General features: G+C 44.1%; 1 protein-coding gene and 1 long non-coding RNA gene across 2 annotated transcripts in view; one reads left to right on the forward strand and one right to left on the reverse strand.

Moving 5' to 3' along the window:
* LOC135401687 (glutathione-specific gamma-glutamylcyclotransferase 1-like) overlaps positions 1–26,554 on the forward strand; it is a 118,398-nt gene that overhangs the window by 67,469 nt on the left and 24,375 nt on the right. The gene's annotated exons all lie outside the window — the stretch shown is intronic.
* LOC135401689 (uncharacterized) lies at positions 4,638–12,811 on the reverse strand. Its single transcript, XR_010424886.1, has 2 exons — positions 12,683–12,811; positions 4,638–4,921 (listed from the first exon to the last, which is right to left on the reverse strand). It is a non-coding gene; the product is annotated as an uncharacterized LOC135401689 (long non-coding RNA).

The following is a 26,554-nucleotide window of genomic DNA, read 5'->3' on the forward strand; positions in this document are numbered from 1 at the left end:
TTAAGATGACGGAAAGGAAGGAGTGAGAGGGTGCAGGTAAAGCTGGTACTGGAGAGGCGCGGAGACAATGACACACTTGAGGATCTGTGTGCGTGTGTGGCTCATCTCCGCGCCTGTCGCGATTATCATCACGCTTCGTGAAGTGGTGAAACACATTTATTTATTTGTCCGTCTATCCTACGATACATACATTCTGTAACACAGGCAGCCAAAGCCCAAAAGGCTCGTTGGCCACAACTGTCAGTCAGCCATGGCTGGGTACGGCTTGCGTCGGTTGTTACCACGTTACGTTTCCTTTTCTTTCTTTCTTTTTTTTTTCTTTTTAGTTGCAGAATTGGCCGGGTGTCGAATTCAATATCTCCATATTTTTTTTATTTTCGGCTTGTCAACTTGTCGACGTAACAACGTCACGTATTACTGAGTTTTTAGAAATAACTGTTTAATCTATTTATCTCCTCTTTGCCTAGAAGATACCCAAGCAGCACAATGCACTGAAAGTCGAGTGCAATAGGGGTGAACGGGTAGGTGGAAGGCCTTGAACAGACTCGTGAAACTAAAGAACATTGATAAGTTACATACCGTCCACGCCTATTGCACTCGACTTTCGGTACATTGTGCTGCTTGGGTAGTTGTAGTACTTCCTCGGGAATTTGATTAAATATGTGCGGAATATGAAACTTCCTTCGTTGTCTGCCATCATGGAATGTGTGTATTCGAAGCTCTTCGTACAACGTGTTCTTTGTGACCTATATTGCAAAGCGTCATATAACACCTCCAATCCACAGATAGACCACCATACGGTGTCTCACATGGAGAGAGACATTGTGGGACATCATGTATAGATGTAATTACACGTAAGGAAAACAAATAAGTACAAAGGAGCAGAGATCACTTGAAGCGGAGGTCCCACACCTTCTATATTCCGTGGGCCACACCGTCCCCGTCAGAACCATCCTATTAAGAAGGGGAACGAAAGGTAATCCTCCGCTCGCAATAAATTGGCCGATAACCATTACTTTTACCAGCTTATTGTCCGTCGGAGCGAGACTCGTAAAAGATTACGTCTTAATCTCCTTAGAACGCATCGTGAAGCGAAAACATTTGTTGCCAGATTTAGCCGAAGGAAAGCTATAGAGGTACTCTGGGCCAACAAACGAACGGACAGGAAGGCCACCGTGAGAAAGAAAAGGAAGCGTTCCTGGAAATCACCGACCATTCGAGATGGTCAGAGATCGCGTGTTCGCAACGCATTGCTGAGCGCGCTTTCTTTCGGTCAGCCTTTTTTTTGGACTGCCGGGCGCATGCGTTGTACGAATGCCGCGCGGCGTATTCCTGCTGCCACATGTGTTGCTTTTGATTACCTGATAGGATTGTGATTACCCGATAAGCCGTCTACGATTAATGCGAATTTGTTTCGGCGTCAGGGTATATAGAGATCGCGAATTCCAAAGGTGGCTGTGACAGCCGGTGACTTATCTATAGACCCCCCTCCACACCCCTCAACATTCCCACCCCTAAATACCGCTCCCTCCCTTCCCTGTGCACTCCTTATAAAGAAGGTTGTTTGTTCAATTCCCTCTCTCTTTTTTCTCATCATCACCTACATAAACATATACCCCCCACCCCCACCGCCCCAATTTAGTCACATACACGGAGTGGCCACTTGTCGGCGATGATGCATGATAATACATAAAGACGGACTCGGCAGTATATAAAGCTATTAAAACGTATTACTGTAATAATGACACTCACCTCCCCAATTTTTTTGCACCCCCCCCCCCCCCCCCCCCCCCCCCAGTGATTGCGATTCTGGATAAACCACTGATGCCTGCCGTCTCAGTGTACGTTGGGAAGGTCTCTGTCCTTCAGGCCCTCTGGCGGTCATAGAAACCGTAAGCAGATAGTGGACAGCGGGACCAAAGCTTCACGTTACAACGCAACTGTATGATCATGAGCGGGGTCTGTCTGTCTGTCTGTCTGTGAATTAATTTGAGGGCATCTTTAACGTCTCCATCAGGCCCCTGACGGCGTACTGAACCAGCTCGTACCCTCAACTTCAGTGTCATCAATTCAATTCTTCCGTTTTTACCACAGTTTGGTTGCAAAAGGTATCCAAGCTACTTGACTTGCTCCAAGCTTCCTCCCATTCTATACATGGCACACACACGCACACACCTCAGATTATGGGAGATTCCCCGCCGTTGTGGCGGTCTGCCCCATTGCTGTTTGGGAACGAATGAGGAGATGATAACCGAAAGGGTACGGCCACGTACAGCTGGGTACGTCTTACGCGTGAATGGTACGCGCACGTGCACATTACATCACAAGATAGTGCCAGTTGAAAAGTTGTTGTAATAAAGTCGCATTATAATGACACACATCAATGCGGATACATCTGCGCATACGTAAATATTCAAAAATAATTCAGAACTAGACATTTTAGTTCGATATAATAAAAAAAAAGTGTGCTTCTTTTAGATTAGATTAGATAAGTAAGAAAGAAAGAGGAAGAAAGAACAAAAACGTGGAGTCGTTAGGGGATGCTTTTACAATATAATTAGGAAAAAAAAAATGTTTATCTATAATCTGAGTATCTCTTCTTTCACGCGTATATAGCCTTGCACTTTTTTGCAGGTTTATTTTTTTTTTTTTTTGTAGCGTACAACGCGATATAAATATATACCGACGTTTTCCGCATTCGATCCTCTAAGAGCTACCGGGCTCAGATAACACTTTAGCCACGCGAAAAATCCGGACTATCGTGAACAGCACGTTTAGGGCTGTCACATAACGCTGTGCAGGTGCATGGTAGCGCCATCTTGGGCGGCTGGTTGAGGACACGCCAGGCAGTAAAACAAACACACGCGACGCAGGACCTTTTTTTAACGAGCAAGATGGCGACAGAGGATAAGAGGAGTCTATCTCAAAGACCGAGGTGGCTTCACTTGCACGCACGGATGACCTGTTCTGTTATGGCGGAACCCCCTTTTATCTATATACCCTTGTTCCAGAACTCTTGTCCATAGAAGAATGACGCTAAACATAGTGCTTGGTCTGGGTTATGAGAGAATTTTTGTTTTTGTGTTCTTTTTCGCTGCACCTTTGGTCTGCGCATGCGTATATTGCCGTGGTATGAGCTGGACGGGGATGTCAAAGACATATTGGGAGATATGGGCCGCGCTAGGGTGCGTGCGGTTATGAAATGACGTTAACTTTTTTTGGGAACGGAGCCAATTTCATGTTACATTCTCGGGGTATACTTAGGGAGTGACTTTTTCGGGTTAAACCCGATTCCGCCCGGTTATTCCCCCCCCGAACTGACCTCCGACCAATTCGGGTTAAACCCGATTTCTCCCCGAATTCCAGTCACTATGAAATCCACATGTGACGTTTTCAATGAAGACGAACAAAGGTCACCACGCGTAACACATGTAAGAATGGGTTACTTACGTTCCCAGCAATACACCCGTGTGTGTCAACACTGTCTATGCCTTCGGGGATTACCGCTGGAAGGTCACGATCCCGCAGAAAAAAAACAAAAAACAAATAAGAGAGATTAGGAACGGACTTAATAGACAAGAGGAGAAACAAAAACACCCGATAACACCCGAAGGCACAATTATCGCCCGATTTCTCCCCGAATTACAGATTTAAAAATAACGCCCGATTTTTGCCCCCCGAATCTGAGAAAGTCATTTAACCCGAAAAAGTCACTCCCTAGGTATACTGCGCTATGAACCTGCGCTATGAACCTGCGCTATGAACCTGCGCTATGAACCTGCGCTATGAACCTGCGCTATGAACCTGCGCTATGAACCTGCGCTATGAACCTGCGCTATGAACCTGCGCTATGAACCTGCGCTATGAACCTGCGCTTATGAACTGAAATGACGTGGACAGGTCATCAGCCATTGCTCATTTTTTTATATTTTTTAAATATTATTTGTCATTTCTGTTTTCATAGTAATTTTCGTTCAATCCAGTTCAATCGAATACACTGCCGAATGTACGTCGGTTTCCGTCAGGTAACCAGACCGGGGCAAACCCGATCATGAGCCTGAGCGGCTTCTGAAGAGTTTTCCGCCACGCGTTCAAACTCTACAACGCGGCTCTTTGTGATGTTTGCCCAGGCCACGTTAACCATACACTCTTAAAAATGAACTTCACCGCATAGCACGCTCCTAGCCAACCATCATCTCGAATGATATCGTTATCTGCCCTGATTTGTTGAAAACGGGAGGCGTACGCCTTTTTTGTGACACTCATGCTGTTCATAATTGTCACAAAAAAGGCGTACGCCTCCCGTTTTCAACAAATCACAGCAGATAACGATATCATTCGAGATGATGGTTGGCTAGGAGCGGGCTATGCGGTGAAGTTCATTTTTAAGAGTGTACAGGCCCAACAAGGGTACGTCCATGCATGGCTTCGTCAGCACCCATCGGGCACCTGATCTCACTGTGCTTGGATTGGTCACCGCGAACACCAATCATGTATATCACTAAGCACTGTTCATATATATCGATTATATCACTGAGAGACCGTGTCTTACGGCCGCTATAAAAGGATACAAAATGTCTGGGATGAAGACTATACTCGTAGATCAGATATAAAAAGAAAACCATAGAGAAGTCGCAGTCTTATAAAGTACTGTATTTGCCTTTATTGTGCGTAAGCACCACTAAAAGCGGCTAAGACCATATGCGGTGAGGTGCAGACATTGATAGATGAAGCGAGAACAGCTGGAGAAGCAGTGAAGAACAGAGAAGCCTGCTTGGCAACCCTGGCCGAATTCAGAAGGAAGAGTGGCGACAGCAGGACACCTACCGGAGACATCGCCTCCGGTGTGGCATTCGATCCCGGGACGCCGTCTTAAAGTCTGACCCTGAAGATCACCCAGGCTACTAGGCCGCCGTTGGTTCTGTAAAGTTCAAGGGATCGCGGTTGAATTTCAATGAGTCTTGGCATCACTTTCGGTTCTTACTACCAACGAAGCTCTGTAGACAGTGTTTAATCCAGTGGCCACTTTCGCAATCCAGTCACGTATTAGTGATGCCACGGTGACGGGCGCTATTTCGATGTGTGAGTTGATCGTGCGCAACGCTATATACTACAGCTGAGTCGATGCTTTTCGATGCGTTACGCAGGCTCCGATTGTTGCCCGTTTTTTCAGAAGCGTTTCTTTCTGCTTCAACCGTGCGGAACGTATTTGAATCATCCGATATATACGTCGTGAATGGAACTCATTATCTGACGGTTTCAAGGGCACTCGTTTAAAGAGAATAAAATACAGGTTCAAGGTATATATATTGAAGTCATGAAAGTTTTATTTATATATGTTACGTATTTATAGATTTACTTATCTATAGACGACGGTGATCGCGGTTACGCAGTATTGCCTTATTTCTTTTTCTTCTTTCTTTAGTTTTTAATTTTTTTTTTTTTTTTCAGTTCTGCTTTGGCAGGGCAATGAAACGGTTCCATGAGCAGTGTGCAGACGTGGGGCAGACGGCGATGGGCCAGCAGGAAGGGTTGGGAGAGGGGGTTGATGGGAGTCTCTGGCCAACATCCGCCTGGAAAGTCTGTCGGAAAACCCAGGGAAAACCTAACTAGCAGAGCCGGTGATCGCATTTGAATCCACCACCTCTCAGCGTGCCCTTGATCTCCTCCCAGCGTGACCTTGAAGCTACGTACAACTAGCAAGTAGATGCTTAACCATGCCGAGGGTTCGGGATCATTGACAAGTTTTTTGTTCTATGTTCTGCGTGCTTGCTTCCACAGCATTCACTTCGATTGTTGTTGTTTTTTTTCGTTTTGTTTTTTTCACGCATTGTTAGGATACTTGCATATTACTTCTACTCTTTTTTTTTCTTTTTACTAGTAAATGTCAAGCGGAAAATTAATGTTAATGATTTCGTCATCCCGTTCACTTCACGAGAAACACGTAATAAGCATAACCAACAGTTTAGGTTACACTACCTAACTATATGATTGTTACAAGTATACTTTTTTTCATCGGACTGCTCAAGAGTGGAACAGTCTGCCGTAATGTGTTGTGCACTCGCTTTCCAAAGACCAGTTCATTGATAGGTTACGAAATAGCATGTGACTTTGTATCGTAATGGTATATGCGGGTTATTGTACGCATTTCTTTTAGAGTATCGTTTTGTATTGTCATGCTACTTGTATTAACGAGTACTCCTAGTGTAGTATAGCTTTACTCTCCCACTAGTAGGGTAAACTACTAGGGTAGAAACCAGTCTTGGGTAAGTTACTTCTAAAAAGTAACTGAGTTACAGTTATAGTTACTTTCTTGGTAAAGTAACTAAGTTACAGTTACATAGTTACTTTCTTGGTCAAGTAACTACTTACAGTTACTTTCTTGGTAAAGTAACTAAGTTACAGTTACATAGTTACTTTCTTGGTTAAGTAACTACTTACAGTTACAGTGACTGAAAGAAAGTAACTTAGTTACATTACAGTTACTTTTTATAAAAACGACCATGAGGGGGTGATACATCGTTAAAAACGTGCATTTATTTACATTTACTTAAGCGCGATAAAAGTATTATTGCACTTAACCTGAAGCTGTACAAGTCAATATGCGGCTCTCCCACAGGGAAAAATACGACGTGTGTACGTATGTAAAAAAAAGGATCGACATTCGTTTGAGTAACTAGTTACATTTTGCAGTTACATTCACAGAAATAGTAACTAGTTACAGTTAAAAGCTACTTTTCTGGAAATGTAACTAGTTACTGTAACTAGTTAACCCCAAAAGTAACTAGTTACAGTTACAAGTTAAAAGTAACTTAGTTACTACCCAAGACTGGTAGAAACTAGGGTAACTCGTGCAAAGTAGGGTAGTAACTTTACTCTCCTACTTTAGCTTCCAAGAGGAAGCTAGTAGTACGAATAAATAATGAAATAAATGAGTCTTCATAACTATATAGACAGCCCCTACTAAGGTTGTCGCATGTTCACGTTCCCTCATGATGTATAAGCATGCACAAGGGAGGAATCCACATACACGCAAGTTCCTGCTTGAGGGGGAAGGCGCACGAAGAACCTGCGGTGGTGAGGGCGTTACGCAAGGCGGTAAGCAACACGTCTAACCACAGGCGGTTCTTTGTCTTCAACAAGAACCACACTTGCTGTCTCTGTTTGTTCGCTGGCCCACATTCCAGGAGGCAGCCATGCGTGGCTCAAACGACCACCGTTCGAACGGGCACGAGTGGCAGCATTTATTTATTCTCTCTCTGTCTTTGTTTCATCTGAAATACCGCGCAAACACCTCTCTGACGTTGCTTCTGTTATGGCAGGTCACGTCGTTGTAGTGTGGAACGGCAGAAAACAGAAAACATGCGAACTATATAATGCGTTGAAATCTCTCGGTTCCTTTGCGAGAATCTGGTAGGACATGTAAGGTTGTTAACATATCTAGTTTAAAGGTAAGAAATCCAACGAACCGGTGCGGAACGATGGAAATGTTGAGGGAAGTTCCTCAGGACGAGAGACGCTGATATTTCGAACAGAGACTGTTCTTCTTCTGAGTACCGATTACAGTCGAACTCCTTTACAACGAAGCTCAGGGGACAGCGAAAATAATTCGCAGTAAAGGTATTTTCGTTAAAAAGGATGTCCATTATTGGACCTATAGGGCTCCAATGGGACTGTAAAAAAATTCGCTGTAGTGGTATTTTCGCTAAAAAGGTGTTCGCTATAAAGGAGTTTGACTGTATATAAAATGATGAGGAACAGTCTATGTTCGAAATATCGGTGGTTCTAGCGTCTATAGTGCTGAGGTTCTTCCCTCTACCGACATCGATACCTAGATGGGAATCCCGAAGACATCCCAGAGGAATACAACGTAAATTTGATGCTCGGCATGATTATTACAGTCCACGTTCGCTTTATGAACGGTTCCTGCAAAAAAATCGTTCACAATTTGGAGGTTTGGAATTAGGAAAAGTAAGTGCGTTGTCTCAGAGGGGCAAAGCGATGGAATTCATAAATCGAGGGTTGGCTATATGTAAGGAACTCGGGGCTACGGAGGCAACGAGAAAGAGTAAATGCTGATTCACGCGGGTATCGGTTACACTGTCATCCCACTGCTGATTTCTTCAGCTGCCAAATCTTTAATCATCCTGGTTTTGCACACTTCAGGGATCTTTGTGCCTCAAGCCTGCTCCAGTCCCTTTGCATTTCCTTTTTTTTGCAGGAAGACCTCCATTTACTATTAATAATTAGTAAATGGGGGTTTACTTCGCGAGACAACTGCTGAAGAATGGCCTACACGTTCGTATATTCTACGTTCCAGCAAAACTGTTCTAATACGAATTTATTTCCTCATTGTACGTGAGAAGCATTCCTAAAAGCATCCCTGTAGTTATAAGGTGCTAGGTATAGCCAATACAAAACTTTCCATGAATTTCATCCCCATCTCTTACTCGCTGGAATGACTGTACATAGCAGTTTAACACATGTGGTGGGGAGTGCCATGTATCAGCGCCTGATCACCAAGTCTTGGCGCGAGCTTTCTTTATTTCGCTTCTCAACTTTCACTTTATTGGCTCCTCATTCGATCCGAGTGGTTGTGGACCTGTTATAACATGCTGATTGTAACACTGTTTTGTCAGGCCCGGTATGGATTACAAACCTATACTCTGAACCTCTACAAATCTTGCGATGTCTGTGTTGTCCTGAAGGTTTTGTTTTCACAAGGTCTTTGCTTGCAGATTTCCTTCGTCAGTCATCTATATACTCTCCGCGCATAGGGGAGTCTATAGGGCAAGAACCGGAGCTTAGCCCAAGTGCTTAATTCTCTGTCTTAAGTCTTGTATCTGTCTCTTAAGCTCAGTTGTCTCGCGACGTAAACCCCGAATTATATATAATAAATAATGTCTCTTAAGTCTTCTCCGCCCTGATTGAAGCCGGTAGGCCATACCACTATCTTGCTCTGACGTGTGCTCAGGGTCCAGCGCACCTTCCAGTACTATATACCGGGGTCGATGATTCGGGGTCGATGATTCGGAATCTACCTCGATTACTTTGTGTCTCGCCTGTCATTGGTCGTTGCGTGAAGAACAGATGATGAGAGAAGAGCACTTGATCCTGCACTCTTCATGCTTTATCTACGATTGCACGATGAGCTCTATTATTGGTTGAGGACGCGCGTGACATTCATTTCTGTTCTTCACGCCTTCACGTAACGACCAATGACAGGCTAGACCAAGTAACCGTGGTCGATTGCTTTGACGAGTATAGGGCCCTTAGTCATGATCATAATTCTTGATTGGTTTGAACCTTAACTGCGCCCTTTCGCATGCACTAAATATCCAACCTATGTGGCCCTGTATATACACTTGGTGGACCTGGTATACTTGCTCAGGAGGCTATGCGAATAGCCGAATATTAGGAGTTTTTATTCGTCTGTTCAGAAATCTATTGTCCCAGAGTTACCGAAGGTTAATTTAATAACTCGTCTATAGGCTGAAGACTGCTTCCCTCTGGTGCCTGATGGAGTTGTCTCTCAAGCCACCATGCTGGAAGCGAAAGATCGCTCAGAGTTGGGTTCGACCCTAGCATCGTATAAATTTAGGTAGGCACGCGAGCAAAATGTGGACAGTATATGCTGTGAACTTCAGAATTCTAAAATTACTATACATTGCAAGGACTTAGCTGTTTCTCGGGCTAAAAAGCTTTGTTACTGGTACTTGCCCATATAGTCCAGACATAGCGAGTCTCCGAAAAACATGCTGTTTTGCAGGCTCCTATTGTCCCATATATCTCACCCAAGAGAAACGTGTGCGCGCACATTTAAATTTCCCGGCGTTTCCTGTAACTTCCTCTAACATCCCCCACGCCCTTCCGCGTAACATTCGAGTCTTTTTACTCCTCTTTTTACTCCGGTGCCTGCAACACAGCTTCTACTCATTAATCTCTGCTATAAAAACGCGTCAAATTTAATTACTTTCATCTCTGATTGCACTGGTACTGTAGACCTCGTTCATGAGCGCCACTCTCACGCACCAAACCAATTCGTTTCCCAGAGGAACTGCATTGCCTGTGCTGAATACATAACTATATATAATTAATGCTTCTGTGAGCAATTTGCCCACGAGAGAGACTTTGTTCATGCGATCGAGGCTCCTTGCATATTGTAGTTAGCTAGGCCATGAACCTTTCAGCATGTCGGACCGCAGCAAGTGGAATATTTTGTAACTCGCTACAGTAGCACGCGAATAAAGTTGACAAAAACAGGAAATCTGCCTCTATATATAGTGTCATCCTTCCTAGTGAACTGCTTTTAAGGGATTCTAAACTTTTTGCTTCTCAACAGCTTCCATGACACTTCGTGGGTTCTGTCTCCGTTTGAAACGGGTCAGTGCCGAGACCCCAATAGTCAAGGTACAACACAGTCGAAAGCGTCCGTTAAGCAATTCTTGCAGACCACGGGTCTTGGTCCAGAAGCTTTAGTCCGATGTCTATACATGCTACCGATCCTGTCACAGCCAGAAGCAAAGTGTCCTGGAGACAGCTCTATATCGCTCCGCGGTAAACTTCGCCCATATCCGTATCACATCTAATTGGGGGAGGATGCCGCAGTTCCAGCGATGAACACACAATGGTGAGTTTGAGGATCATACGCTATCGCCTTTGCGTATACGTAAGAGCGTGGTGGTTTTGCACAATGTGAGAAGCTTTGTTTTGCGCGTGCGCAGAACCTTCAATGCTACCCCCTTGCTTACGCAAAAGCGTTAGCTTACGATGCATTACTAGCGAGTTAGTATAGCGTTCTCTGTCGCCTTTGCGTACGTAAGGGATAGCGTGCTGGTTCCGCGCAGTGTGCAAGCTCTGCTTGTGTCTTGCGCGTGCGCGGAACTACCAACGCTGTCCCTTACGTACGCAAAGGGGATGGCGTACGATGTACTAAAACTCGCCTTTGCGTAAGCAATGGGGTAGCATTGAGGGTTCTGCGCACGCGCAAAACAAAGCTTCGCGCATTGCGCAGAACCAACACGCTATCCCTTATACGTATGCAAATGCGATAGGGTATACTCTCGATTGCCATGTGTTTGTCGTTAAATACCCGTGCACTAAACACAAGCACTCTCATATTTTTGCCTGGTAACCAGACACCTCTTTCTGATTAAGCGCGAAACATTCGTGGCTCCAACCGGTGTACTGACGGGCGAGGGGAAAGATGAGGGAGAGGGTTACTGTGCTTCAATTGAATGATGGTGGCAGCTGAAGAAACTACAAGGTATGCAATATGCAGCCATTTTTTTCTTTCAATCATCATCATCATCATCGCAGTCTCTACATCTGTTTGGGAAGTCAGCTTGAAAATTGAGGTTGGTAGAGTGATTCGAAGAGTATTCTCTCAAGACAACGCAGCAGCTGATTGGCTAGCGCATCAGCCTCGTCGTTGGTCGCTCTTTATTCTAAGCACTGCGATGTGATGGTTTGATTCTCTGCATAACATATACACTCTACACAACTGTCCCCTCCCGCCCTTCGTGGGTTTGAGTCTCACTCCAGATTGCTTTCTGACTTTACGTATAGTTACCTCTATACCAGACTTGTACGTATTTGGAGTATTGTATTTAAAATACTGTATTTTAAATACAATTTGCGGTATTTTGGTACTCTACTCAATACTTTGTTTTGGTGTATTTGTACTCTATTTAAAATACATTTTATGGTATTTTCTACTCAATACTCTAATTACATATTTTGGATCTCCCTCTCAAACTTTCTGTGTCTCGTCTCTCCATTATCTTGCTTGTTCAGTGGAAATTTCATTTCCTGAGTCCCTCGGACTTCACCCGGACATTGGCCCTTCTTGGAAGTCTCCATTTAGAGATCTTGCCCCGTGTGTACTAATCCTTGGCGAGTGAAAGTTCTGTTATGTGTGCCCTGACGCGGTAACCCCGAATTCTGACCTCGCCGAGCAGGGACCCGTTAGAAGTTTGCTCTGTTCTGGGTCACATATACTTAGTGGAGTTATGTGGTATCTCTTTGTCATCTTTTTGGGACTTGTGTTTAGATGACTCCTATCACACAGAGACGGCTTGCGTAGTACGCGGGGTATAGGTGATTCATGTCACATAGCGGCGACTTGCCGCATTGACTAGTGACTTTTTTGGGTTCAAGGATAAATAGTATCTTAATTGTATTTCAAATACTTTTTGAAGTATATCGTACTCTATCTTAATTACTTTAATTTTCGTGTATTTATACTCTATCTTAATTACATTCTAACGTCAGTATTTATTATCTTACCTTAAATACATTTTTGAGTATCTTGTACATGTCTGCTCTATACAGTCTGTCCACAACTTCTCGCTGCGCTCCATGCACCTTTCGTAACCACAGTCACTTCACGGTGCTATAGTATACTGAATAGTTTTTACGCATCTAAAGCAACAAGCAATGTCTGTTGAGTCTAACCAAGTAGACTAGCTGTCGTACTTCCTAGTATACGACATCTCCGAAGAAGACGCTGCCGGAAGATTTCCGGAACATGCCCTCATGGATCCCTCATGGCCGCCTTTTCGTCCAGCGTTATAGACCCATCATCATTTGTCTTTCTTCCCCGTTCCAGTAATGTACACAAATGCGCCCGACAAGCACGTCATCGGAGCACAAGAGGAGAAACAAACCAGCATATCTGTACCTTTCGCTTTGTTTCTAACCCGTCGGAGGAGAACTGGTTTGAATCAATCGTGCCAAGTAAATAATAGATCGAAACTTAGTCATCGTCGTCCTCCTCCTCAATGTGTCTTCTGCGTTCCCAGCCACCTAGGTGGCGCTGTTAGCGGCGGGCTCTTCTTTTTCTCTTTTACTTCCCTATCTATTGGATGTTCGTCACGACGTGTCTGCAACGCCGCTTTGCAAGAAGTCAGTCGCGGTATCACCCGCTGTGCATCCCAGGGAATGTTGGCGAGATGGTATTTCTTTCCTGTACCCGCCGTGATGGCGCTGCAGGCACACGGTTGTCTAGAACTGGGTTCGGTACGTGTACACGCGGGAACGCGTGCTGGAGCCTTGCGGCCCTTCTTTCCTGGTGGTTTTATGTAAGCGGGCGCGGTTGAATGTATGCACGCCTAGACGAAAGACTCGCTTGAATATGCAGCTGTTACGCGCACTAAGGCAATTTCCAGCGTTGAGAGATCCCTGAAGGTTTTCCTCGGACGCTTTCAGACATAAGTATGTCGGCACAGTTTCCTTAGAAGTCGGCCCAGGACGCACATTCCCCCAGGGCGTCAGTCGTGACGATCCCCACCTCTGAGTCTGAGGCCTACAACGGCGATGCCCTTTTACCAGCACCTGAAAAGGTTCCTGGGCACGTACTAGAAAAAAAGAAAAACTAATAAATTAAAAAAAAATCGTCGAAGCAACGTTCCTATTTCTCCGTAACACAGATTTCTACTTTATCCATAAAACGTAAAAGAATTCATGAGTATTCTCCATCAGTACAGCTCCGCACTTCCGAAGCAGACGACACGAAAACGGTGACCTCGTCAGCAGACGACATCACTGTTGCACCCCGCGCCTCCCTGCATCCATTTCAGGAAGCTCAAAGCAGAAGCGCGCAAGGCCGACTCCAAAAGCGTATAGTTTGACACAAATGGACGTAATGACGTAATGGCAGGGTACGGCAGCGGAGAAGACTCGGTTACAGGACGCTTCTCCATTGTTGCCTGCGCACGACTCTTTCTTCCCTCTTGTTTCGGCCGAAAAAAACGCGAGCACACGACAAGAGCGAGCGTTTGTCCTGCCGTGTCGTGATCGTTCTATAGTACTTCAAAGGATCTGTTCTTCGTTTCAAGGGAGTAATGGCACATTGTCGTTTCGCAGCCTCGTGATTTTCGCGTTATATTGCAGACTGCCCGCCACTGTGATGGAGGTTTTATTTTTTCGCAGGTATTTTGGGGGCACACGATTGGCTGGGTCAAGCACGAACCTCTCACACGTCTTTCATGCATAGACCGATACATATGAAAGCTACCGTTCGTTGATGTGTTCAAGGCGGTGTTTCTTTTCTTACATAAGTACGTGTCTGTATATTGGTAAGCAATAAGTTGGTAAGCAGTTGGTAAGAACCGGCGAGACAGTCGTGGCAATGGGCAGTCGAGAGAGGACTGCATCGTGGCATATCGTGGTCAGCCGTATATGCGCCTATCTCCCTGGACGTCGACTAGACGTCATGTGGAGCCTCGCCTGGGAAATTCAGCCTACGCGTGATCGTCTCCGCTCGTGGAACAAAACGACAAGCACTTGCCCCTACCATGTGCACCTGGAGACTAAATAGCATGCCCTCTATGACTGCTCGTATATGTTTTGGAACATAACCAGGCGGCCCACACGTGTTTCTTGGTGCGGTTTAATAAACGCAGGCCTGATCGCCTAAGTGTCTTGTTGACTGCATGCGTGCGGAGCCTCGGTGTTGTGGTCAGCGCGTTGCGTTGCTGTGCCCCTACGTCAACGGACAACACCTATCTTCTTGCTAGTTCGTACCGTGCGTGTCTTGTTCGCAAAAGTATTGCAGCACGAACTTGTAGCCTTGGGTGTGCCATCATGTTCTCCCCATAAGCGTCTCTCATCTGATTGTATATAGGACGAGAGTGTACATATCCATCCCACATTACATCCTATGTTGTAGATAGTCACCAACATCTTACAGTAGCATCTAGGTTTCATGCGTTGAATACATATTCGTTAAACAGAGACAGGACTAGTTAGTATGCGTCCTCAAATCGGGGACCTGAGGGGCCGTTCCTTAAGGGGCGGTCCCCCCCCCCCCCCCCATTGATTCCGAAACTGTAGTGGCATTTTCCCAGTCCATCACTGACCATGGTACTGAAAATCCCATGCGAATTGCTGGCGTAGTTGTGCAATTTGATTAAACACATCGCGTGAGCAGACGCCGATGTTGAGTGTATGGCGGAATCCCCTCTCTGGAGAAACGAGAAAACGTCATACTGTAACCGACCAATCACGGCACGCCAAGGTGAGCCGCCTGAGCGGCGGTTGTCTGCGCAGAAATCATATAGGGATCGTACTCCTTTTGATTTCTGTGATCGTCTGGGAAGGCGCGGAGCAGACGAGCTCGGAAACGATCGTCTGCTATAAGGCAGTCGACTATGCGCTTCCCTCTGATTGGCCTACAAACGCGCGTCAGCGCGATGTTTTTGCCACTGGGACTACCCCAACCTATAAAACTCCATTATTTAATATCTGCACTTTTCGGTAGAAAAAAAAAGAGGGTCAAATTGATTATAGAACATGTTAAACATTGCGGTACTTATTTCAAGCACATGATTCCGGAGGCCACAGCCTGCAGCATGATGGGAATTTTGAGCCGGCAAGTGGGATTCGATTCCACTTCCTTGCCCTAATAAACCCTATACCTTTCACACGGCACGTATACGGCTCATATTTCACGCCGACTTACAGGAGAAAGGCTGGTCTTACGTCGATTACGCCATCCTTCATTATGTACACATCCACCTTAAAGAGCGTTCCGATTACCATTCCCTTCAAATCAGCGTGTCCCAGTAGATCATACAGTCCCTTCCGTGTGTGTGTTGTACGGATCCTTCCTTCCGCTGTTCCATTCTCACACCACTTTCGACACTTGCCCCGCAGCCATGCTCAGGGTGATCATCGTGCGTGCAGGAACGTAGATGCAACGTTGATGCAATAATGAGAAAAGACAAGACAGCTCTCTCACGCCATCTGTTTCACGTGGCGGAAAATTGAAATTCACGGCCGTCCTGTCCTGTATACAGTCTTGGGTAAGTTACTTCTAAAAAGTAACTGAGTTACAGTTATAGTTACTTTCTTGGTTAAGTAACTAAGTTACAGTTACATAGTTACTTTCTTGGTCAAGTAACTACTTACAGTTACAGTGACTGAAAGAAAGTAACTTAGTTACATTACAGTTACTTTTATAAAAACGACCATGAGAGGGTGATACATCGTTAAAAACGTGCATTTATTTGCATTTACTTAAGCGCGATAAAAGTATTATTGCACTTAACCTGAAGCTGTATGAGTCAATATGTGGCTCTCGCACTGGGAAAAATACGACGTGTGTACGTACGTAAAAAAAGGATCGACATTTATTCGAGTAACTAGTTACATTTTGCAGTTACATTCACAGAAATAGTAACTAGTTACAGTTAAAAGCTACTTTTCTGGAAATGTAACTAGTTACTGTAACTAGTTAACCCCAAAAGTAACTAGTTACAGTTACAAGTTAAAAGTAACTTAGTTACTACCCAAGACTGCCTGTATATACCTGCGGCAAAGGCGTGTGTGAAAAGGTAAGCATGAAAAACGGTTTTATGAACTGTATTGTGGGAGATTTTACGTGAAATCATAGCGCGCGCGCGCCTTATTGCGCAGTTTGCTGGAGACGCTAAACATAGAACTTGGACGCCGCATCACACACGCTCAGTCAGAATGACGAAATTTTGCTCTTACTCTGAAAAGATTAGGTTTAGAAGAGGTTTCGATATTCCAATGGAAGAGAAAAAAATTCAACTCGCTATATACGGGACAAATTTAGAAGAACCTAAAATGTCTAGCGTTATTGATGCGACCACGGAACAAAAATTTCAGTTTACTGAGTAAATCTTCAATTCGCCGCTGGTTTCAACCAACTGGAAGGTGTTTCGATGGCGTTTATTTCGTTGTATTTTTTCAATTATTCAACAAACGGCAGCACAATTCGTTACAGTGTTCATCTTTTAGTAAAGTTAGTAACGTCACGAAATAATAAGCGATTAATAATAATCAGCGTGTATAGTTGCCTGGCGACATAAGGCCAGGAATTATCAATAAGGCGAGCTTGTATAATGAATACGCAAAAAAGAAAAAGAAAAAAGAAAATGTGCACTTCCTTTGCCTCCATTTCCGAGTCAGCAAATATTAAGAGGACTTTTAATATTTGCTGACTCGGAACTCAAATTCAGAAATGCTGTCTTGCGTAGCAGGACGCAGTGCAGCGTTCAGGTTACTTGACTGATGAATCAGTAATAACAGGAAAATAAATACGGATCATATCACTTTTTAAAACTGTCTGTCAGTGACTTTTAAGTTGATTTTTTGACTCGACTGTCTCGACTTATTGATTGGTGTTCAATTAAGTTTTAATACGATACTTTTCCTTTACACGCTGTTTAGAATTTTACAAAAAAAAATTTAAACTCAAGTCAATGCGCCCTTCTTCCATATTGGGTATTTGAAAAATGCATTTTTAAAATTACATTTTGCTTTTCCAAACGGTGCGAAAGAGAGTACGATACGTGGGTCTAGACAGATAATTTTACGGACGTTTAAGAAAGATATATCGTTACTTTGTCTTCATAAAGTAAACAATGGTCTTGACCCATAGCATAGCGTGTCTCCAGTCCATTATAGTGAGCATTCCAGAGGGGCAACAGTCGTTCGATGTTTCTCATCAAAACTCATTAGGACCTTCCGAACGATGCCTTCTCCTGTGGTCTGCGCAGACAGCGTTCGAGACAAAAGGATTGCGTTTTGGGGAGTAACATGCTGTTGCACGGCATGGTTGCCTTAATCAGATATGACAGCCGTGAGAAAGTTTGCCATTTATAAATGCCTGATGTAGTGGCGTCTACGACCGATGTTGACTTTTTAGCTTGTGTTTCATGTCGTTGCTGTTGTCGTCCGAATAAATAGCGCATAGCCAATATCTGCGGGAGCTGCAAGGTCCCCGAGGGATAATTCCGAAAGCTTGCGTAGCTTCGGCCACAACTTAGGTGAAACACAGGGGCATAAAAACAACGCACAAGCCTCACAATGCCAAGTTGCGCACGATTTAAGGCACGAGCGGAGGGATTTGTCCCCATTGCTATGAATTATGAAGATATACAGAGCAAACACACTCGATTGCAATGGCGAACGGTTGCAGACGACAGGGTCCACCGCGCATTAAAGCTCACATCAACTGACATACATAATTATTTGGGATGATATCACGTTCTATATTGAGGACGTATCAGTAAAAAACGGCGTAGCTACGTCCGACCGTTCACAAACTGCAGAAGCGGCGCGAATGTACCGGTGCAGAAACTCTTGCATTCCATAGAGAAAACTTGTAACAACGAAGCAGACGACGCAACACGCGTGCAAAGCAGACGATGGATATTACCAAGCAGACGACAAATAACGACGAAACAACTCCGTTTCAAGCTAAGACACCGAGATGACAAGCTCTTCGCGAAATATGCCCATAGGAGAAAACAGTTCCAGCACCGACGCTCTTTAGACGCGACTCTTCTTCAAAGAACGCACCACAATGGCATGGCAGGACGCCATCTTCCTTTTGAACAGGCTAGGCTGCGGGATGCTCCTGCAGCGATGTGTATATCGGTGTGCGTATATAAACACGCGCTAATAAATAAATGTCACACGGCAGGTACGTGGAAGAAACACGGCATTCCATGGGAGGTTTATATCCCACTGGGGCTTTGTGAATGCGAGCTCTCATATCCGTTGGTGCTGCAGGCCGCACACGGGCGTTTGATGGCGAATTCCGGAGCAAGTCTTATGTGGGAAGGCGAGTGTTTTATGTGCTTACTGAAGGTATGTACAGCTGTCAGAGTAACGTTTACGTTATTACTAGTGTGTATAACGTCAGTTGATATAACGAAAGCGGTACGAGCTGAAGAGATGTTGGCAGAAAAAAATTTGTTCGCTGCTAATTACTGGGGGGATTGAATGAGTGGCGAAAGCGCGATCTATGTTTTTCTTTCTTTTTTTTGGTTGTGACGTAATGTTCAACAAATAATAACAATCCTCATCACCGTAGATAGAAGATGTCTTTGATGGCCATGCCCTGTAGAAACCCCGCTCATGACTGGGATTTTGAGGACGTTTTCTTTTTTCTCTTTGTAAATGAAGCTGACACGTCCATGGGTTCCAATTGACTATTAATGAGAGCAGGATATAACTACAGGAACAAGACATTTAGATCATAGATCGTGCCTTGTGGTTAGTGCATATTGTCTGTATTCGCATATTGTATTATTGTATTTATACGTATATTGTGTCTGTTTGTAGTGCAGTGTATTGTATTTGAGTGCGCCATCGTTAGGGTCGTCATGACCGTTCTTGAGCACCAATAAAACATTATTATTATTATTATTATTATTATTATTATTATTATTATTATTATTATTATTATTATTATTATTATTATTATTATTATTATTATTATTATTATTATTTATATTTCTTCGAAGTAAGGCTCGATTGTTCACCGTAGCAACAGGTTTGCTATTGTTTCTATAGGAATTTTAAGAATTAACGGCTGGTAAACAGTGTAACGGGGAAAAGCAGATTGGTTGAACAACAATATTTTGCGTACTGTTTCCTGAAAGCCCTTGATGTTCCTTTCTATCGTGTTCCTTTTAGTAAGTGTCCCATAGAGATAGGGAGTCACCTTACGTGTACTAAATCTACTCCTAATTTGAACTTCGAGTCAAAAGCGAGGGTGACGTGAAGATGGCAATCAGTGTTATAGAATACGACACTCATACTATACATTACAAATGACGCGCAAAATCGCAAATCGCTTTCCAACTCCACGCCCTTCACGCTACCTGCAAACAAAAGCGAGGCATTCCATCGTCTGCTGTCGCAACAGAAACCGAAACTTCATCGCTCATTCGTATGCACGCTATACATTAGCATCCCCGCGAAGCGACACACGGTGGCCAAAAATGGCATAAAGTAAGAGTAGCAAAAGAAGAGGACATCACGATCATCCTCAGACGCCGACAGGCTCCGTCCTCCGCCGCAAGTCTCCGGGGGGACAACAGTACAGTGACAGACAGCAGGCTTGACAGGTCCCCGTCCCTCCATTAAAGATACATATTGAGAAGATGACAGCCGTCACGTGACGGAGCGTGTATAATATAGCAGGAACAGGACTTTATTTTTTGTTATCGGGCGTGTACCTCTATTGGCGGACAGGTATATACGTGGGTCCCGGATGTAATAAAAGTATTCCGTGTGACGGTAAATTACATTTTTATGCTTCAGGAATGCGGTGTCGATGCCGTCTACTGTGGCATTTAGGTGTTTTGGCGCAGAAAGTCATCATTGGCTCGTCTCGACTCGACTTGGATCGTGTTTTGGATATGGAGGAAATCGACAGTAAGGGAGCCTTTTAATATGTATCTTTTTAATTGTTACTTTTATTGTACATAGCTGCTGATAACCTTCGGATGGACACGGATGAAATAAAGACTGCATTTCCTCGTTAAATTTGAATCAGCGCAAGTATAACATTGGGTCCCAGCGGTGAAAGAAGTCAAAATATGGAGTTTAATGCAAATCAAAGTGAGAATAAGTAACGAAAATACTTCAAACGTTTGCTAATATCTCTTTGGAGGCGAATGCCTATGTTTAATGACGCGTCTTCCATGCGTAAAGAGTACCCCCGTATATACGCGCGTAGGATGCGAACTTGAAAAATCGTTAAGCGGCAATCTAAAAAAAAATTATCGATTCCACATAGCCCTCAGTACCCTTACGTCACAATTTTCGTCCCCACTGTGCTTATAATTGAATCGAAAAATTAAAATTCAAAAAATTACGGCCAACACTGTGTCGATGTCGCCACCAAATGCGCGTTTTCCTCGTCAAGTACGGCGGCAAAACTACATTGCATGCGTATAACACTGTGTCTGAAACAAAACAAGTCGGATACGTGTCGGCTGCCTAGTCATCACGAGCCGCAAGCCTGTCGAGAACATATATCACTGTTGCTCGACAAATTGGGGATTATTTCGCACCAGACATCGCTGGCGAGACGTTCTGCTGCAATTTCACTAGCAATTACTGGCAATTATTAGCAAATTACTAGCAAATTCAAAATATTTAGCCATCCCTGTCATGTATATATTTACGAGCAACAAGCGGGTTTACAAGCAACGAGCTGTAAGTTACGCTGGCAACATAACCTGCTGCTTTACACTACCTTTAAACAAGGAGATGGTACAGCATTCGGAAGCCGAATAAGTCACCCTCATACTCTACCTACCCCACCATTAGCAGCCCTGTTCACGGGGCCCTCATGAGGTTCGACATTCTAGTACAAAACAGCGTGCTCAAAACATCGTTGCTCGATGCGGGCGCCACACACACACATCGACTCCGCAACAGACCCATACCACTGATGATCCACTTGCACGGTGGAGGACATTATCTCGTTCGCGATCATCCTGTGGGTTCCGATTGATGAGTGATAAAGCGTAGTATGGAACCACTAGGACGAGGCATTTATATTTCTTCCAAGTAAAGCTGCAACTGTTAACGAGATTGCTCTCCATATATAGCAACACAGGTTGGTTATTTCCATAGAAATTGTGATGCGGGATCGCTTGCTTTTCCCCAGTTATACTCTCGTTACAAAAGTAACTGGGGGGAAAACAAACTATTTGGTTGGATGGGGTGGCCCTCTCCTATAGTGTCGCAGTCCTGAGGCCGCCATAATGGACTACTGCTGGAACAATATATAGGTCTTCGTAGCTGGATTTCGGATAAATAGCGGCAACGTTAATCTAGGTCGGCTTTTTTTTCCCCTCTGGGTTCTTTGTGTGCGAGCTGTGCTTGCATATTGCCTGCTAGTCAAATGTGCTTGATTACCAATTTTGCTGCACGCGATGTAACGCCTCTATAAAGCACGGTGAATCAATGAGCGTCTTTAATGGACTGTCATTAAAGAGACTTTGGAAATAAAGGGCCGTATCAGTTGACGGATGTTATGGCCACGTTCAGGGTCGAGCGAAAAACTCTGCTTCCTTGCCAGGAAATGTGGGCCATACAGACGGAGGGAAGTTTTCCTTCACGACTTGTATGCGATAATGATGGTAGACTTCATTACTATACTCAAACCAGCATCACTTTCCCGTGAAACTATTTTACCTGTAGGCTTAGATATAATGGGTATGATATGCAACGGGCTGAGGACGAGTATATGCGAGTCTGACGGTGTAGTTAGACAATATCTGTGACTTGCACGGTTTCGAACTGTTTCACTATAATCGAGAGGGTAAAATAACACAGAGTCCATCTTGTTGAAACGTCGTCAAGGAAAATAACGAAAGAATGAAGCACGAAATCAGAGTAACTATTTAATACGTAAGTTTCGGGCAGAGGCTGCCCTTCTTCTATATATAGAAGTCGCCCATCAGGACTTTTGTTGTTGTTGTTGTTGCTGCTGATGATGATCTTCATTAGCATGACGCATGAAATACATGGTGATACGCAGTATGTGCAGCCTTGTACTCGACAAAGGGAGTTATAGTGTGTCCTGAACCGGGTTGTACCCTGTTTACCCCTGATATGTATATACAGACGTTCGTTTGTAAAACCCACTACAAAACTCAGCATGACACCGGCAGCTTCTGAGTTCCGTCCTGCCTTATTTACTATGGTATTCTAAATTTTTTTCTTATAATATCCCGTGTCTGTCTGCCCACTGTTCCGAATCACGGAATCATGCTTCGAAGTCGTGTCGCCGTAATGCTATCCTACATGCCTTATGAATGATACTACAAAGGAGGTGATGTATAGACTCCACGTTATGTAAAACGGAGCGGCCCCTGTGTTTCAACGAAAAGCCAGGTAAACGGAATGATTTAGCAACCACTTTCTTCGGCAAAACAATAGCTGGCTCGCTCTTGACTTCCTTTCGCTGCAATTGATACAAGCTGTTAGGGCACATACCGCCCCTTATATGCTGCGTGTATGAAACAGGCTTCTCGACGAAGCTTTAACCTTCGAACGGCCATATAATGACCCTATTGTCTCAAAAAAACACGTATTAAAATTCGCTTCAATCGTAACCGCTCCGGTGCTGTCAACATATGGAAAAATGGTGCGTTAAAATAATGCCCATTGTAGCAATGTTCTTAGAACAGAAGCATCACGGCACGTATATACAGACGTCTGCGTCGTCTGTTAAAGGGAGACTTCGGAAGGATTCGAAAAAAGTTAGGTCATCATACCGAATACAACATTCGCATCCATTTTGTGCGACTAATTAGTTCGTAAACGATGGCAATACCAAACCGAAACCAACGTGCAAAGCGCACGGTGGTTCGCCAGGAGGAAGATACTGTGACGTCACCCGGCATTGTCGTCTGCTACGAAGCTTGCATTCTTCTATGCAGGATGACGTCGGCAGTGTTGCTTTCAGCGCCCTCTTGCTTCACAGAGGCGAAGCGCTCACTTCGTAATAATTCGTTCAAATAAAATCTGCGCACTTTGGGAACGCGATATTTCGTATGTATGTTCCCGACACCGCAAGGGTTGCTGCTATGCCACAATCGCTGCGGTGATTACTGCACTATGATTAGCTATTTTGAATTTCTGATAATTTACCGAAACCTGAAACTCTTGAAGGGGGGGGGGGGCGGTTATAAGCTCTCTTTGCGTCGTCCGCTAAAGTTTCGGCGTCTCCTCTTTTGCGGAAAGAATACCGTACGTGATCTTGGGAAGCCTTGTAGTTATTCGTGCTTCCACAGTGTTAAAGTCGAAACGTAAAAAAAATATCGGCCACCCACGGAACGATGCAGGCATGAAACATACAGTACTGGGACACAGTAGTAGTAGTAGTAGTAGTAGTAGTAGTAGTAGTAGTAGTAGTAGTAGTAGTAGTAGTAGTAGTAGTAGTAGTAGTAGTAGTAGTAGTAGTAGTAGTAGTAGTAGTAGTAGTAGTAGTAGTAGTAGTAGTAGTAGTAGTAGTAGTAGTAGTAGTAGTAGTAGTAGTAGTAGTAGTAGTAGTAGTAGTAGTAGTAGTAGTAGTAGTAGTAGTAGTAGTAGTAGTAGTAGTAGTAGTAGTAGTAGTAGTAGTAGTAGTAGTAGTAGTAGTAGTAGTAGTAGTAGTAGTAGTAGTAGTAGTAGTAGTAGTAGTAGTAGTAGTAGTAGTAGTAGTAGTAGTAGTAGTAGTAGTAGTAGTAGTAGTAGTAGTAGTAGTAGTAGTAGTAGTAGTAGTAGTAGTAGTAGTAGTAGTAGTAGTAGTAGTAGTAGTAGTAGTAGTAGTAGTAGTAGTAGTAGTAGTAGTAGTAGTAGTAGTAGTAGTAGTAGTAGTAGTAGTAGTAGTAGTAGTAGTAGTAGTAGTAGTAGTAGTAGTAGTAGTAGTAGTAGTAGTAGTAGTAGTAGTAGTAGTAGTAGTAGTAGTAGTAGTAGTAGTAGTAGTAGTAGTAGTAGTAGTAGTAGTAGTAGTAGTAGTAGTAGTAGTAGTAGTAGTAGTAGTAGTAGTAGTAGTAGTAGTAGTAGTAGTAGTAGTAGTAGTAGTAGTAGTAGTAGTAGTAGTAGTAGTAGTAGTAGTAGTAGTAGTAGTAGTAGTAGTAGTAGTAGTAGTAGTAGTAGTAGTAGTAGTAGTAGTAGTAGTAGTAGTAGTAGTAGTAGTAGTAGTAGTAGTAGTAGTAGTAGTAGTAGTAGTAGTAGTAGTAGTAGTAGTAGTAGTAGTAGTAGTAGTAGTAGTAGTAGTAGTAGTAGTAGTAGTAGTAGTAGTAGTAGTAGTAGTAGTAGTAGTAGTAGTAGTAGTAGTAGTAGTAGTAGTAGTAGTAGTAGTAGTAAAGACGCTAAGGCGGACTTCGTCCAGCACGAGGCAAGGAGTACGTTATTGGCTGTGAGCATCGGAAATGATATTCAACGACATTTTTTGTTGTTGAAATTTTGTGTTAGCGCCGCGAAGCAACTGGTACTTATGAGTGGCGCGCAGACGTGGACAGATGGAGAGAGGACAGCAGGAAGGTGTGGGGGTACCGTGTATTCACACGAGCGACATCCTCAAGGAATATTCTAGTGGAAGAAAAAACGAAAGCACTGCTCACAGAGCCGAAGTTTCGTCCCGTGTTATGTTGTGCATTCACACGGTGCGTAATATCGGAAGTGGCGTGCTGCGCGTTTAGCAGACGACACTTAGCAGACGACACCGTCCGCGTGTTTTCCTGTCGTCTGCTATGGAATAGCAGTCAATAGACGTCAGCAAATAGCTGTCGTCTGCTATCCTGTCGTCTGCTATGGCTGTGTAGCAGGATATTCCCTTACGGTTAGCGGTGTACATGAAAACACGACGGTGAGCGTAAGCGCTCACGTGACAGAAGAAAGCTATGACGCTTTTCGCATCTTCCGCTTCTGGGGGAATGTCGCTCGTGTCGCTCATATTCTTGTTGCCTCGATTTTCGCGCGGATTATCTTCTCACAGTCAATCAAATATTTCTCGACACCCGAAGACAAAATTCGGTCCTCGGACTCTATAGCCCCGAACATTCTATGCTTGAGGTCTAGTGGGTCTCCATATACGACGACCAGGTACCAGAATCCGGAACTCCTTTGCTCGTCAAACACCTTGCCGCATTCATCACATGAACCAGATTGGATGGCTTGCTCTGCTCCTCTTCGCTGATTGGCGCTGTTCCAGTGAAGCGAAGCAGACATGGGACGCCGTTCCACTGTGGCTACACGGCCATTACCCCTCGGACGCGAACCGTAGCCAAATCGACATCGCTTCCGCTTTTCGCGCCGATTGCCACCACCTCAGGTTTCCCCAGCACGGCTGCCTCAACGGTCACTTGGCAGGCTTTTCGTCAGAGGTGTCTCTGTAGTCGGATCGCGTACACAGCGCTGGGGCTAACCTGGCAAAGAATAGCTACGGTAGATGTGTGACGGATTAGAATTTCAAAGAAGACGGGTTATATGGTTGGGCTGTTATACGGAACAGACTGTATACTGTGTGCCAGTTGAATACAGGATGAGGCTTCTTGCGTGAATCATTGAATTTCACTTTTTTCTTTTCTTTTTTCATGAGTTATTTGTCCCTTAGTCTCTTGCACTCTAAGGAAAAAAGGAGTACTTTTACTCCTTTTTGGGAGTAAATGCACTGCTACAAAAAATAGTCCCTTTCGGGAGTAAATGAATGTCACGGAGTGGAGACTGCATTTCACGCTCTGTTCTAGAAGTCCCAGGAACAAAATTCGCATACGTGCATGAAAATACTTCGAATCAAACAGTCAACAGTGGTATGTGGAGTGATATAAAATCTTACGACATACGGTGGGGCACAATTTGCGAAGAAAGAAACGCTAACTGTTTCTTACACTGTGGCGGATGGAAAATTGCTAAGTTGGCTGAGTAATACAGCCTTATGCCATCAAATTGACCACGAGCATATATTTGCATAGACTGTTGCATTAGGAACACCATTTGTGAAGTTCAGTGACATTTTGCAGTCCTGGGGAGTAAATGTCGGGGTTAGGGGACCAAAATGGAAAGTAATTGTATTCTAGGGGACTAGAAGCTGCAATTACTCCCAATTTTACTCTTTTTTTTTTTTCCTTAGAGTGTGGAGGCTCTGTTTGTTGTGTTTGTCCCTAGAGATGGAGCTCGCCTCGGCTCGTTTGCCTATCAATCTTTTTCTTCTTTTTTTCTTCTCCTTCTCCTCCTCCTTCTTCATCTTCTGCTGCTTCTTTTTCCTTCCTCTTCTCTTTTCTTTTTT

The sequence above is a fragment of the Ornithodoros turicata genome, chromosome 7, assembly GCF_037126465.1.
Source record: "Ornithodoros turicata isolate Travis chromosome 7, ASM3712646v1, whole genome shotgun sequence".
NCBI lineage: Eukaryota > Metazoa > Arthropoda > Arachnida > Ixodida > Argasidae > Ornithodoros > Ornithodoros turicata.